At 38.9% G+C, this 13,241-nt stretch overlaps 1 protein-coding gene and 1 long non-coding RNA gene across 11 annotated transcripts in view; one reads left to right on the forward strand and one right to left on the reverse strand.

Moving 5' to 3' along the window:
- LOC140718423 (uncharacterized) overlaps positions 1–4,507 on the reverse strand; it is a 51,191-nt gene extending 46,684 nt beyond the window's left edge. Inside the window, exon 1 of the long non-coding RNA XR_012096686.1 lies at positions 4,311–4,507. This is a non-coding gene — a long non-coding RNA (uncharacterized lncRNA). The remainder of the gene's footprint in view (positions 1–4,310) is intronic.
- prdm16 (PR domain containing 16) overlaps positions 1–13,241 on the forward strand; it is a 716,934-nt gene that overhangs the window by 1,811 nt on the left and 701,882 nt on the right. The gene's annotated exons all lie outside the window — the stretch shown is intronic.

Here is a 13,241-nt window from a genome sequence, read left to right on the forward strand (position 1 = left end):
CAAATATTATATAAGGGTTTTTAAATATTTAATGGTGGCTGCTAATTGCAATAATTAACACTGGGTAATGGACTTAACTATTTAACTACATTTTCAAGAAGTTGATTATAATTGTGGATCACGGTTTATTTGTATTGAAATAGTCTTTGTTCCTGGTAAGTAGGGAAATTGTTTGATGAATGGCCATGTCCCAGTATTTTTCTAAGTTGTTTTGTTTGTAAATAAGTTGTGTGTTTAGTCTGCGTGATTTGGTCCCCGCTGAGCTCGAATGACTGATTATTACCATTAAATATGATGTGTATTAAATGCCGCTTTCAGGCACGAAGAAAAATTTATTTAATTGAGTCGAGAGGTTTGATTACATTCATATGGGCTCGCAACAAGAAATGAATTGATAGTTATTTTGTTTTCCAAAGATAGTAGTTGTACATATCGGATGAGAGATGAGAAAAGGAATACCCCAGTCCGACCAAAGCGGTAAACCGGTGGTGTGTTTTTTCGGTGGAAGAATGCGGTACAACACACGTGTAAAACATTACTTGCTCCCCAGATTAGACTTGAAGTGATAAAATGTGCCTCCGCGCTACTAACTTCGACTGTTGTCCAATATGGTTTTCATGAGAGGGCTGCATTAGTGAGAGCAGGAGCGGTGCGTGGTGTGGCGGGAGGGGGGGAGGGAGGAAAACTCTGAACATAGCTGAAAATAAATAAATAAAATTACCAGACACTGCTGCAATAGCACTCAGCATGTGTAATTGTGTGTGGCCACACAGAAAGGCCCTATGTGTGCTTTACATACATATTTATGAGTCTACATATAGAATTTTATAAAATATCTATGTGTAGACATGTATCTGAAGTTGTTTCACCTTTGTTTATTTCTAACGAGTTTTAATATTCACGGTCACAAAAGATTAAGCTGCATTTTTAATGAACAAGAAGTAAGAAATTAACATGGAACCGAATGATATTGGTTGAAAGACAAGGGAAATTGTCATAGGCAATCGATAGTCGCCTATCATTTGAGAGATTCATTGATGTTTTATTTAAGCAGATATTTTAATACATAGCTGAACGAACAGCTGTAAACATTTCCATTCTATAGCTCTGAGTTGAGGCACCTCAAGGAGAGATTAGTTATTTTTCATGCTCTAGTACCACGTATTTAAAGTACACGCACTGGAAACTTAGCGCACCTGGGAGATTTACAGGAGGATCTTTACAGATTTAATGTGATTTTAAACATCGGCGTGTTTATTTAAAGTCAGGTTAGCCTAATTCCAGCTATCGGCTTCGCTATTTCATAAAGAGCATGTTTGAGAGAGATAGAGAGAGAAAAACCTCTTTGGATTCTTTTGTGGTGAACCGAGATCACCTTTAGTTTAACAAATATATGAAGGTATTTGTCCAGCCTTATTTCCAAGAGTGTGTGAAAGAAAAATCAACAATATGGGACTGCATTGCAGTATGTCACTGTTTTATAACAAATTATATCGTAAATCCCGAAAAATTGTGACTACACTATAGCAAACAGACTCTGGTAAATTTACATCGACGGTTCTTGCGTAGTTTTAAATACCAAATCAGCGTGCTAATTGCTTGAGTTTTATGATTAGATGTTTAGAAGGTAATAGATTGTTTGTTAAGACCAAGTAATTGAAACAGTAAACAAAAGTCGTGAAAGATGTTTAACTGCTGCACGGGGGAAAGTGGCTACGGTAATGGGTTTCCAATAAAGCAATTACTGCACCCGGGGGCTGAGAGACTAGAATCAATGCGGACAGGATAAAATTCATATACAAGAAAGGAGGGCCAGTGATTAGAATGCTCTTAACTTGAAATTGAGTTATTTGTCACAATAAGAGAATCTGACAAAATAGACAGGGAGTGGAGTATAGTTCTAGGTAATTAAAGTAGATTGGAATAGAGCGCCTGATCAATGTGAAAATTGACCGTTTCAATACAAGTTATCGAAATATTTGTATAGGTATTTTCAACTCTGTGATGTCACTTTCCTAATAATAAAAATATTTTTCTGTATATTTGCATACTTGAAGGGTATCCCACCACCTTCTGTAAGATAATACATTTTAACAGCATTTGCATTGTACATTTTTGGAAACTAAGTGCTTAAGAATTGAATTATCTCGGTAAATTCAACCCCTATTTATATAATAGTTATAATTTTAAAACACTACAGGTTGAAGCTTAATTTTACAGAGGTACATTTTCAAAATTAAAAAAAAATAAGCTTGGTAAGCATGCTTTTGAGAATAGCAACGGGGAAACACCTAAGGGATCTGGTTTGTGTAGGACGCTATCGGCAAGAAAAAAAACCGTTTGTTGTGTTCTAACTGTATTTTGACTCCTCCCTTGAAACCCCCTGTCCCCTCCCCCGTTTGATTTTCTTACAGCAATCTGACTCAGCAATCAGACATTTTTCAGAATTACAAGCTGGGAAATATGCTGCTATGGCAATCGGGTCAGAGTGCAGGGGAAATAGGTTGAATTCAGAACACTTTCTCTCACTCTCTCTCCCTCCCTGACACACTCGCACTCGCTCACACCGTTTGATGACTCGCAACTTCCCCTTCATCTCGAACAGCTCCCGCTCAGTTTCCTGTAGTTTCTCCTCATTCTCTCTATTTCCCACTTCTCTCTCTCCTGCCCCCTGACCACCTCTATTTTTCACGTGCGATCGACTTCCTCTTCCTCCTTTTATTCGTGGATTTCAGATTTGTCACAAGTACATCGAAACATACGGTAAAACGTGTCGCCTGCGTCAACCAATACAGTCCAAGGGTGTGCTGGGGGTAGCCCGGTTAAGCGTCGTCATGCTTCCATTCGTCACGCACAGTTTACCACCACAACTTACTAACCCTAACCCGTGGCTTTCTGCCTGCTCTGGATCTCTTTATTGCTAATTGCCGACGGGACATCAACCGTCTCAAAAAGATTTCCTCGTGTTAACCCTAACCCGTGCGTGTTTGGAATGTGGGAGGAAACGGGATCACGGAGGGAAACCCACGCGGTCACGGATAGGACGCACAGGCTCCTGAAGGCACTGAACTGACGCTGATGCACTGACAGCGGCGGGCATTGAACCCCGGTAGCTGGTACTGTAAAGCGTAACGCTAACCACTACACTACCCCTTTCTCTGGTAAATTCCCCCATTATTGACAGTATTTATCTTCATCCTCTAACACAAATAAATAATTCCCCGCCCGCGGTGCACATCACAGCAGCAATTTCACAACTTCCACCCTCGGTTTCATGCTGACTCTTCATGTCTCACACGGGCCATAATCCTATCAGACGCTTACTAATATGGCGCGATGAGCGCGAAATTTCAAGACCATGATTATTTCAGTTTGCTCTATTTTTCTTCTTCGAGAAGGTTGCGAATGGCAAAGGTGCCATCGGATACAGCCAGTATAATTTTGGTGCGATTTGTGTCACAGCCAAACCCAAGTAGTATTGGCATCCAGATAGAAGTGATCACTAGTCTATGCACGTACACTACCACGCTCACATATGCACACTGTCACATGTCCCCCATAAACACACATTTGCACGTTATTCACAGGGCCACACACGGGTCGCTGACATATCCCACATGTACTGTCACAAAACACTGTCTACATACATGAAAGTTCTTTTATTCACTCTCACCGTTCATATTCACAATCGGAAAAATGTTATGGACTACACTCGCACTTACACGCTAACAGACTTTGAGGTATCTTTAATTTAGTCTTTTTTGAGTTCTGAAAATCCATTGTGGTTCGATTTCTCGTGTGAACATGGGAGCTACTTGTTCTCATTCATACACCTAATACGTCTTTAACGTCACTATTGTTTGCACCGGCTCAACCTCGTAAAATAGAACTTTGGTTCTTATTTTACGAAATAATCTTTGCATCCTAGGCGTTGGCCATGTGCATGCATATTTTGTGCATATTTTAAAGTGCTGGAAATGATCCTAACACTGTATACATGTATAACACGAATCTGGATAGAAAATAAAATGTTAGGGTTTGAGAAATACAAATTAAAATGTACACATTTTCAAGTTTAGTTTCGACGCTGCGGGTACGGCACCGTTTGATTTTATCGCAGTGAAGTACAAGGAGCCTCCCCAGCGGAGTTGGAAAAATTCTCGACCACTTGTTAGATATCTTCTTAAAACATTAAACAAAGCTAAACCTCGTTAACTTTGTTGGATAAACTGACCACCTCCACTTCTCGTCCGCAGTTAATTGTAATTAATATTAATTTTATCATTTGCAATTTATAAATTGTTACTTACATTGTTTTTAACTCGTACATTTATCACTCCGATAAAAACTCTCCCGCAGGAAAGTTTGGTTTCTGTTGCACCTAATGGAAACATAGAGTAATGCGGAATATTTAAGCAAACGTGCAATTCTGTTTAATTCATTGGCTGGTATGGGGAATGTATTCCTCAGCCTGAAGGCACGCATACACAGCGATCAGGAACAGCTTCTTTCCCTCTGCCATCAGATTTCTGAACGGACGTTGAACCCTACCTCACTACCTCTACTTTTTTCCTCTCTTTTTGCACTACTTACTTAATTTAACTTTTTAAATCTATATACACCTCTTACTGCAATTTAGCTTTTTTATTATTATGTACTGCTGCCACAGAACAATAAATTTTACGACATATGCCGGTGATATTAAACCTGATTCTGATTATAGCTTTCGGTTCATATGTTGGGGCTTTGTCAATCGGAGCTCTGAAGCGAATAAGCGTGCTTGTATGTACTGCAGATTAACAGAGATAAACAAACTTGAAATTCATGTTTACGCCCCTTTCTTTAAAATAAAAATCCGCACTTAATATGTTGTGGCTTTTCCCTCCCAACCAACTGAACTCCAGGTTTTGCACTCCTCAGTGTGTTCCAGTGAATTTCAGTGGTGTAGGAACCAGCACACTGGCCTCGATGTGGATTGTGACAATCCCGTGAATGATATGGAAGCAGCTTTTTAAATCTTTATATGGACAGGTTATGTCTTTTACTCTAACTGTAATTGACGTTTCACTGTGGAACACCAAGCCAAATATATTATCTGTGTTCCTGCTGTAGTTACGTATGTACACATCTCAGTACTTGTTTCAAAACTTCCAATGTAGAAACATATTTAAGTCCCACGTATGTTACATCACCGAAGCTCTTTGTCACCGAGCTTTTCATATCTTTCTTTCTCTCCACTAAACACCAGGGTTGTTGTCATTTACCCGGCCTTTGGTGTTTTTGCCCCGGTTCTTTTACCTTTGAGGTCAAGTGTGTAGAGATCAATTCATGATGCAATTGGGAGCTGGAAATTAAACAAGTTATTGACTATAATGTCTATTTATCTTAACATTATCCGCTCAGAAATCACATTCATGTTATATTCTTATAATGCTGATTGATTGCAGTATTTTGCTTATTATCTCGATTTAAGATAAAGCACAAACGCGTGCATTTTTTCCCCGTTTGTGTGATTAGTGAAGATGCATCTGTGTTCCTTTATTTTCTTTCTGGATTATTTGGTTCTTCTCATCACTAAAACCTATTTCATTTTGCCTTGTGTGGTTTATCTGATTAAATAATTGGGCATTATTTCATCGTGACGAGCAAATGGGACTGTTCTCTCTCATCCTCTTTTAGGACTTGCTCGTCCTATTTGAGCTCAAAATATAATCGCAGAAATGATCCGAAACCATTTGCAAAAAGTGGTTCTTCCACTAAATAATAGAAATCGAATTGATAGTTTAATTAATATATATGTTTAGATATATAGAATTTAATTATCCGGAGAGCGTTATGTTTGTGTTTTTTTTTTATCTGAGGGTTTACACGCTCGTGTTCTTCTGTTTGTCTATTGTTCATTATTTCTGCAATGTCCCAATGTCAAGTGCGCCGGGTCATAAATTACCACCTTCCGCGAGAAGTTAATGCGCAGGCGTAAAAACTCCTGAAAGCAGGCTTGTTAAACCTATTTAACAAAATGAGCTCTGCAGTTCCTGAAACAAAACTGAGACAGAGGGGTTGGAATTTGGCATACAAAACTTAACAACACATAACATTTCAAACGTAAGAGAAAACGAAACTACTGCAGTTCCATGCGATGAAACTAAAATTAAGTGTGATAAGGACATGGGTTAAGGGTGAGGGGGAATAAGCTATCACGTGAGTTGTCCGGTACTGTAAACCTGTACTTGAGCATCTTGAGGGCACTTGTTCTGCTTATTTACAATGTATCGGTTTCAGGCAGCATATGTCAATTAAGTTCCTCAGGAAATCTCCGTAGTGGGAGCTCCATAGTCAGCATTTAAAAATACTCTATTTTTAATAAAAGTATTTTAGCTTAAATAGAGAAGGATTTCATCATTGCAGTCTCAAAAATTTCCCAAGTAACTGTTCTTATTCTTTAAACAGTATCTAAAAAACAGACATTCTATAGTCGCACAGTATTAACAGGCATGCCAACATATTACATTACATATTGCTATAAAAGACTGTTGCAGATGACCAACTAAGGTCTTTAAAAGTAGGCGAGACACCTCCGGGATGCCGGCCCATCCAATCAATGGTTCAATTTAATATCAGATAATGTCTACACCTCTTTTTTTGAGTATTGTTGAATCCTAATGTAATTTGTATAATTCCCAGTTAGATGTTAGAATTGCAGATGTGTTGGTGATAGGAGATTTAGGTTAGATACTTGCCTAGTTATGTTTACAGTGATTACCCAGGATTGGTTGAAGCCTGGGAGACTGGTTAGAGGTATTCCTGGGTTAGTTATATGGATTAACATTATTGTTATAATCCAATATAGATATTACAAATGCATGTCAAATTTTTATGAGGATACGAGTTAGCAAGTTTGGGTATTTTTGTACGCATATTTCAAATATTCCTAAATGAATGAAGTATGACATAAAGAGCAGCGGCCCTAAACTGGCCCACCTGCTGGTGTTCGGCTGGTTTATAGAAAGGAATGAACTTGATGGTAATCTATAATGACGACCTTCTATAGCAAAATTTATTGTAATATGTTGTTGTGCTGCTTTAACAAAGCGGGCGGTACAGCGGACTAGTAAGCATTTCCTGTTGGTATGCATGGCAGCCTTACCAGGTGGACTGCTTGAAACAAACTTTTACTAAAACAGCGCAAATTGGTATTGATTCTGGTTGTAAATCTTGGCTCAGACAACAGCATCCATAATCTGTGAATGAATACATTACAAAAAAATGTATGAATTAGTTAAAAATTTGGAACGAATACATTTCTTTATTTTCAAGGTAACTTTTACATGCATACTACAAAAGTTTTCTTATAAAGTTAGCTTATCTTGTTTGTCTTACAAAATTAAAAGTAACCCCTAAGAGCCTAAAATTTCTTTTAAATCTATGATCAAAAATGAAATGCTTCACTTGGCGTATTCTTCAAGTTTATCGTCACCTAACAGTACATATTCACAACCAAATGAAACAACATTCTTTAGGACCAGGGTGCCCCCCCCCCCCCACACAGCATATATCACACAGAGCACATAAACCAAAATATTTTCATAAATAAGTTAATAAACTATAATTAGAAATGTATGTAGTGTGCTGCACAAATAAACAGTACTGTAAACAGCTGGCAGTCCTAATGACAAGACCTTAGTAGTGGCAGGGTATTTATTAGTCCTACCGCCTGAGAGAAGAAGCTGTTACTCAGACTGGCTGTTTTAGTCTTGATGGTTCTGTACCTCTTTCCTGATGTTAGCAGGTCAGGGATTGTGGGATGGGTGATTAGGATCCTCAAGTGCTTTGCATCCTCATCTGCAATGCTCCCAGTATATATCACAATTTGGGAGGAGGGAGATCCAGATGATCCCCTTGGTGGTTTTCACTGTCCTCGTTAGGGGCAAGTGGTCCTTTGCCTTGCAGTTTCCCAACCACACAATGATGCAGCTGTGCAGGGCGCTCTCAACGCCCTGTGCTCTGTAGAAAGTTGTTGGAGTGGCTCTGGGGAGCACTGCATGCTGCAGTCTCCCCAGAAAGTGTAGATACTGCTCCGTCTTCATGACCAGTGAGGTGTTGTGTGTCCAGGATAGATAGTCTGTTATGTACGCAACACCCTTCTTGTGCTCTTTGCTTCTCCGTGGCAGAGCCATTGATGTGCAATGGAAAGTGGTCAACCTCTGCATTCCTGATGTCCAAAATCATCTCTTTTGACTTACCCACATTGGGATTCAAGTAGTTGTTCTCACACCATTTGACAAACCTCCCTACCTCCACTCTGTATGCCAACTCATCATTGTTGCTTATGAGGCCATCCACTGTAGTATCATTAGTGAACTAGATGTTGTGGTTTGACCTGAATCTGGCACTGCAGTTGTGTGTCAGCAGTCAGGATTGTAGGCATTTAGAATCCTGAAATCTTCAATTGTCAAGAAGGATTTCATAGAGTCTCTTAATATTGTTATTATTATTCTGTTTCATGGTATGTTTTGGAACATTTCATTGAGGGTCTGGGCAAAAAACCAACACTAGTGCAGGAGACAGTAAGTTAGGAAAAGAGAAATAACAAAAAAGTATTAAGTGGTGTCAGGTAATGGATTTTTAAAACTGGTGGAATGTAACCAGGATTTCCATCTACAACATCAATTTTAGAAGTTGGGCGAAAGGTAACTATTGTTGAAATTATTTGTCCAAACTAAATGTTCACCTAGCCAAGTGCAAGTCTGTTTCCAGGAGATGCTGTACTGGTAATGGAAACAAGAAAAGTAATTCAGAATTGACAGGGAAGACTTACGGGAAGATTCAAGGGAGCTTGGAGAGAGAGAAAAAATCTAAAACAGTATCCTGCAGCTCCTGAAGTATTTCAAGCAGAGTTAGCAACACTCATATTTGATAAGTGGGTTTGTAACATCCGTAAGTTGAGAAAACTCTTGATGTATTTGTCTCTTTTAAAGAAGCTTCAAAAGCTTAAACTTAGCATGCAATTTTCTTTTGAGTGTTAAAGGGTGTCACTTATTCCAACTCTTTGCTTCATGTAATTTCTCATAGAATTTTAAAACATTCTTATTCTTTCACTGTGCCACCTTTTAAAAATTAATGCTACCAGATGTGTGTGGAGGCTCTTCCATGATTCTTCTCCGATCATCAGGGAGGAAAACCAGTTTCAATCTGAAGAATGCTCAGGGAATAGAGTCAAATGACCAGACTAATTTTACCCATACATATACAAACGTAAACCTGCCTATTTATTTCAAGATAATTCACAATACTATCACTACGGGCAGAATTTATTTCTCTTGGATACGCTATCAGTCTTTATATGAAAAAAAACATTACTTTCCACTTACACCATCAAGAAAAATAATCACCTGCCACTTTATATATGGAAACAATTCAGCTGTTGGTGTATTCTTCCCAAATATATATTAATTGAGGCTGTGTACAGGGACGGTTTTAAAAAGATTTGGGATTGCATTGCCTTGTGGGCAATTCCATAATAGTATGAATTTCTATAATTAAGACTGATATCAGCTGCTGTGTTTCAGTTACCTCAATTTTAAAAAAAAATGACATGAGTGTTCGTTTGCCAGGAAAAATTGAATGATGTTAAATAATGCCAGCAACTTAGCAGAAAGGTGAGAAAATCTTGTTAATGAAATAGTGTTTCAATGCTGCTGGTTAACTGCACAGATTGCACAGGGCAACGGTCAGTGCATCTTCACCAAACCAATCCAAGCCCTTCTGATCTGAACAGGGTTATTCTATATTATATGTGCATCTCAGGAAAGCAGCGTAATATCCTCGAATGTATAGTGAGTTTGTAGTCATTCTTCAACAGAGACATCCAATTTGGTTCTTAATGTTGATCTTGCCATTCACTAGAGGATCTGGAATGACATTCAACCAGAAAAAAGTGTATTGTAAAGTATTCCTCAATAAATGGTCCATCCAATGGTCAATTTTGCAAATTATATCTAGGCAAAAATACCCAGATTTAATTCCTTATCTATATTTCTCATCTGCATGAGTTATCAGTAAGTACGAAGCAGGGAATTTTCTAAACTCCTACCTTGGTTGTTGTTGTCTATTACCTGTTCCAGGAAGCATCCATACAAAGATGTTACTGGCTACAGGATTAGCTCCACTTAAATTTACAGAGGGGACTATATTGATGAAGCACCTTGAATGAAGTTGCATCCATTGTATGTATATTTTCAGGAAGAGTTAATGCGTTTAGGGGGAACGAATAGAAGTACAGTATAGTTAAGTGAACAGAAGAGGAGATAATCCAAGCGATAAGCAGCTCTATTTCAACGTAAATGTTTTTTTTTATTCCAGGAAGGTTATTGAAGGAATAGCTGAACCACAATGACTAAGAAAATCCCAGGTTCAATTTGTAATTCATTGAGCTGATCTCTTGAATCTGCAAAAGCCTAACAGCATGAGCATTGGCTCTGGTCTGCTTTATTTAGAGTGGATCCCTCTAGAGTAGTTGTATAAAAATTCTCATAAAGTTTTCTTGAGGAAAATGCCTGGAAAGAATGAATTTGCTGAATTTCCAAGACAAATTGTATTATTGCATGTTTTATAATGCCATGTTTTCAACTAAATACCAGATAATTGTTTTGGTGCAAGTGCAGCCTGGATGTATGTCTGTAAACTTTAATTCCTTTAACATATTCTTAATCATGAGCATTTTGAAGTTCAAAGTTCAAAGTAAATTTATTATCAAAGTACATATGTGTCACTGTACACAACCTTGCGATTTGTTTTGTTGTGGGCAGACTCAGTAGATCCAATAACCAGAGTAGAAATAATGAAAGACTGCACCCAACAGGTAGGAAAACCACAATGCAAAAGAAAACAAGCTGCAAATACAAAAAAAAGAAAAAATAATAATAAATAAGTAAGCAATAAATATCAAGAATATGAGATGAAGGGTCCTTGAAAGTGAGTCCATAGGTTTTGGGAACAGTTCAGTGATGGGACAAGTGAAGTTGAGTTGCGTTATCTCCTATGATTTAAGGGCCTGCTGGTTGAGGGGTAGTAACTGTTCCTGAGCCTGGTGGTGTGATTCCTGAAGCTCCAGTACCTTCTTCCAGATGGCAGCAGTGAGAAGAGAGCATGGCCTGGATGGTGTAGGTCCCTGCTGATGGACACTGCTTTCCTGCCACCGAGCTCCGTGTGGATCTGCTCAGTGGTGGAGAGGGATTTGCCTGTGATGAACTGGGCCATATCCACGACTTGTTGTAGGATTTTTCATTCAAGGACTTTGGTGTTTCCATACCGGGAGGTGATGCAGCCTGTCAATATACTCTCCACCATAAACCTATACAAGTTTGCAAAAGTTTTAGATGTCATGTTGAATCTTTGCAAACTTCTAAGGAAGAAGAGGTGCTGCCCTGCTTTCTTCATTATTGCACTTACATGCGGGGCCCAGGACAGGTCCTTTGATATTCTAACACCAAAGAATTTAAAGTTGCTAACTCTCTCCACTTCTGATCTCCTGAAGATAACTGGCTCATGGACCTCAGGTTTCCTCCTCCTGGTCAATAACCAGCTCCTTGCTCTTGCTGATATTCAATAATAGGTTGTTGTGGCACCATTCAGCCAGATATTCAGTTTCCCTCGTATACTCTGATTCATCACTGCCTTGATCCGACCAACAACAGTGGTGTCATCAACAAACTTGACATTGGAGCTGTGCTTAGCCACACAGTCATAAGTGTAAAGTGAGTAAGGCAGGGAGCTAAGCACACAACTTTGTGGTGCACCTGTTCTTTTGGAGATTGTGGAGGAGATGTTGTTGTCAATCTGAACTAACTGAGGTCTGCAAGTAAGGAAGTCAAGGATCCAATTGCACTACGAAGTATTGAGGCCAAGGACCTGAAGCTTGTTGATTCATTTAAAGGTGATGATAGCATTGAATGCTGAGCTATATTTGATGAAGAGCATCCTGCTGTATGCATCTTTGCTGTGCAGAAGTCTAACTCCTGTGCAATAATTGCCAGAAATTCTACTTGCATCAGATTTTATGCTTAAATTGAGCATAAAAATAAAATGTGCTCGTTTTACACTTTAAGCTAAATTCTCTGGAGCATCTCCCCAATGGAAAATTGGACAGGATGCATTCTGTTGTAATTTACTTTTATAGTTTTTTTTTAATTTCTGTTGAACATAACTCATGAGATACCATCATCAGGTTGTGTAGCCTGATTTAAGTACTTAATTGGATCAATACATTGCAACTTCAACCTTTCATAATTTACTCACAACAAAACGAGGAAGTAATTTCCTGAAGATGAATTCTACATAATTTAAAGGGACATGACTGGAATATTGCATTGCACTCTATAAGTTGTCTGCACTGCTTTCTCTGTGAATATTATTTTATTGAAACTGGCTGAGACCCATGGCACCGAACGCAAATCCTGCACCCGAATCACCCATGGCCCTATTCCAGACACTTGTCCAACTCTTCTTCCCCTCCTACCTATCCATTCAACCACTATAGGCAATTAGGCTGTTTGATGGAATAGGGTCTCATGTGCCATTAATTTCAGAGCTCCCTCATAGAATGCCATGTAGTCCAATTCCCCTCATTTGATCTCCTCCTTCCCCACACTAATTTATCACGCTCTCACTGTTTCTCACCTGTTCCCCAACTGTTTCCTCTCCTTTCCATTTCAGCCTCAGGCTGCCATAGAGAGATCCCTCGAACAGTGCCACCCATTTTGCACTGGAATGCCATTGCTGCTGCAAGCCAGCTGTGGCTGGGATGTGCTGGTCAGCTTTGTAATATCCCCTGAACGGTATAAATTATGATAACTATTTTTAAAGGATGTCCCAGTTTTCCGAATTTTATTTGTGATTCTTTATTTGCTGTCCATGATGAATAACAACTGTGTGGTTTTACTAGGTGTTCTGAAATGGCATAGAATTGGCAATCATTCAGAGGGCAATTTGGAAAGGACACCAAAAGTTGACCTTGTTAGTATTACCCATGTGCGTGAACAAATAAAGAAAAAAAATCATATGTTCTAACTTCATCCCCACTGCTTTGATTTATCAACCAGCTTCCTCCATCACCGTCATTTCCCATTGGTTCTGCCACATACTCGTGGCATTGGTTTAGGAACCAACTTCCTCTGTCCCAGTCACTTCCCATCGGTCCTGCCACATTCTCATGGCATTGGTTTAAGAACTAATTTCCTTTG

Source organism: Hemitrygon akajei, chromosome 29 (assembly GCF_048418815.1).
Source record: "Hemitrygon akajei chromosome 29, sHemAka1.3, whole genome shotgun sequence".
In the NCBI taxonomy this organism is placed as follows: Eukaryota; Metazoa; Chordata; class Chondrichthyes; order Myliobatiformes; family Dasyatidae; genus Hemitrygon; species Hemitrygon akajei.